At 42.2% G+C, this 3,177-nt stretch overlaps 1 long non-coding RNA gene across 1 annotated transcript; it reads right to left on the reverse strand.

Annotated features, from left to right (window-relative positions):
* Positions 1–397: 397 nt before the first annotated feature.
* On the reverse strand, positions 398–2,768 carry LOC144675375 (uncharacterized). Its single transcript, XR_013574945.1, has 3 exons — positions 2,717–2,768; positions 1,617–1,724; positions 398–451 (listed from the first exon to the last, which is right to left on the reverse strand). It is a non-coding gene; the product is annotated as an uncharacterized LOC144675375 (long non-coding RNA).
* Positions 2,769–3,177: the final 409 nt, after the last annotated feature.

Consider the following 3,177-nt stretch of genomic DNA (forward strand, 5'->3'; position numbering starts at 1 on the left):
CACATCGAGATACTGTGTCGAAATGTGCAGAAACGAAGTCCAGAAGCCGCATAGAGCTCAAAAAGCTCTGAACAACCTCTCGACTTTTAAGGAACGCGTGCCACATTTGTGACAGGCTGCAGATCGCCCACTAGACTTACCACGGATCTCGGAAGCAATGTGAACTGTGTGGAAACAAGTCAGCAAAAATGCAGAACAGCAGCCTTGGAAGAATAGTGTTTGTGTGTGTGTGTGTGTGTGTGAGAGAGAGAGAGAGACTGTTTGTGTCTGGCGTTTGTGGCGTGTGTGTGCCGTGTGCGTGTGTGTGTGTGTGTGGTTGTCTCACCGAGTGCTCAGAGATCAACGTCGGCACGTTCTACTATGAAGAGATCATCTTGACCACTGTCCAACGGCAGGTGACCGCCCCGAGAATCAGTGCCTACACTCTGGGCATCTTCATAATCGCCTAGAGCTGAGAGGAAAAGTGATGTTCATTGAAGTAAATTGTAAACAATCAATAATTAGAATGAAATTTATACGTATCAATCTGCCAAATAATTAAAGGACAGGAACGTAAATACATTGTAGTGATCAGTGTCGGTGAGTTTAGTGGGTGGAGGATTATTGTATAAAGTCGCTTTGCAGAATTCTCTAGTTTCGATATAAAGCCACACGATTCCCATTTAACCAGTGTCCGCATCAAGATGCATGTGCATTGCACAGCTGCAGGGACTGGTGATCAAACACATTAACTGTTTGTTCTTCCCTTTGATCTGTTTTACACCCTTGAAATTATTGGGTGAAATGTCTATGATATTGCTTTATACTCAAAATATATTCACAGTTTTATGTTGGCGGAAATCATTCTGCAATAACTGGGGTCCTGGGCGGTGTAATATATTGGTGTATAATCTTGAAGAAGGTATTTCCTATTTTACACAGTCCAAATGATGAAGAACAAAAGCATGATGCTCGGAAGTAAAATTCCACCCAAACAGACTAATGAAGGAGTTCCCTTCAATGTTTTCTGACCCAGAATCTTTGCCATTCAACCTGTGACCAGTGTAATATTCGAAGTGATTGAATGAGTCAATGGAATCTGAAACTGTTTGCCGGAGAGAGAGAAAAAAAATGTTTGTTGGAGCAATTGTTAGGAACAGAGTCAGAATTGCGTCATCACGATACAGAATGATTCAGCTCATCAGAGCACAGATCAGAATAATTAATTGTTAGGTTTCATCGTTATTCTGTTCCCACGAAATCAGGCGATCTGTGGATTAGCAGCACTGGCGTCACTCGATTGTATTATGTATTCGAACATCTGCACTGTTTATCGGCTCAGATACCTGACGAAGGCAGCCTGCAGCCCAGTGGAAATTGGGGACAGCGCTTCTGTTCGCTTTTCTCAATCAAAGGGCAAAAAATAACACTCTTTGAAAAATAAAGCGCTGTGGGAATATTCAAAACAACCTCGCAACTACTCGCAGTATACACAGGGGCCGTGAGAAAGGGAACTTTCACGTGAGGGTAGTGATTGGAATGGGGGTCGTGCCCATTCATTGCACCAAATTATCGAGAGGGTTAAAGGGAAATGGAATTCCACAGTGTGGATTGGGTTTGCAATGGAAAATACGAACCTGAGCCATGGGTCAGAGCGGAATCGATGCGAGGCAGAATATCATCAATCTCTTCGTAAAGGGCTTGGTAGAAACTGCTGGACGATTCCATGCCGCCAGTGACAGCCCCTGTTCGAGGGAAGGCTGAGGGATTAATATTTTGCTGCAATGGAGACCGGTGTAATACTGCAATATTTGCGAATGAAACACTTCACATATGGTTAATGCCAATGGAGAAAGCAAGTTATTGTGAACATGGAGGGACATAATTGGGTTCATGCATTCATTCTCGTGAGAGCGCGCGTGCGCGCGCGTGTGTGTGTATCTGCACATCTGCATGGACATCCATTCAACTTCACCAAGCATAGGCCCAATTTAATTAAGGTCAGAAAGGCCGGAATGATCGGATTGCAGGAGAAATGTTTTCCAGCTGCTCACTCGGCCATGATGCCCATGGGGATTACAGTTGAAGAGAAGCTGGAAGGAAAATTGTCTGCATCAGTTTAGAAACATGAGCGATGTGTTCATGGTTCCTTGATATATCAGATCTGTGTTAGCAGTTTATTTGCAGGGTGCAGGGAACACTAGTGTGTTGTTTTTTTTTCGAATCTGAAGTTCTCAACCTGTTTGGATGGTCAAGAATTATTGATGAATGCCGAAAATCCCAGAAATGCCTCACGACTCAATACGGTGGATTGACTCCGGTGAGAGAGTTTGGGTTTGAGCTACCAGACTCAGAAACTGAAGGAATGGAATAGGTACTGAGTGGATAAATAAAGAATTACTGGAAATAATAACTGGAACACAGAGCCCAAAATAGCTAAATTAATTTTCTTTATCCATTGTTGTGCCAATTGGATTGAAATGAAGTCGCAGTACCGGTGGATCAACTTGCAATATGTACGTTGACAGTCAAGTGGCTCTGCCATTTAAATTCGGTATCTCACCGAATCGTCGAGTGGTTTGAACGGAATTAGTGATTAAAAAAAAATATGGTTAACATTCGTTTCTTAAATGACATGTGACCTTCTGTGGGAAAGGTAGAGGAGGTGAAAACGCGCCAGGGTATTGTTCAATTTCCGAGATTCAGCGTGAATTCGGCGGTCCTACTTGAGTCTCACCTTTTCTCTTTGCCTTTCTCTGTATCAATGACATGAGTGCCATTAACTCGACGATCATCAGGACTCCGAGTGTTATACAGATCACAAAAGAGGTGGGAGTAGTTTTTACATCATGTCCTGGATGAAATATTATAGAAAGATTTAAAGGAGAAACAAGCTATCTTGCATTTTAAATGTTTCCATTATTCTGTAAAACTCAAATTGAATTCCGAAATCAACAAAAGCAAAGGATTGTCAGAAATATCTAGCTCTTCTCGTGAATAAGACCTTTAACGTTAACAAGAATACTATAATAATAATAAATACCTGCAGCTGTGGTCGGAGAAGATGTCGACGACAAATAGGGCCCTGTGCAGTAAATACGGAAATTATTGTTTTAATTGCATCTGTTGTTCTTAATTGACGAACTAATCCGTTATATTCAGAGATCAAGTGCTAAGCACCTCCTTCCCGGCCTCAGT

Source organism: Cetorhinus maximus, unplaced genomic scaffold, assembly GCF_964194155.1.
Source record: "Cetorhinus maximus unplaced genomic scaffold, sCetMax3.hap1.1 HAP1_SCAFFOLD_980, whole genome shotgun sequence".
Lineage (NCBI taxonomy): Eukaryota > Metazoa > Chordata > Chondrichthyes > Lamniformes > Cetorhinidae > Cetorhinus > Cetorhinus maximus.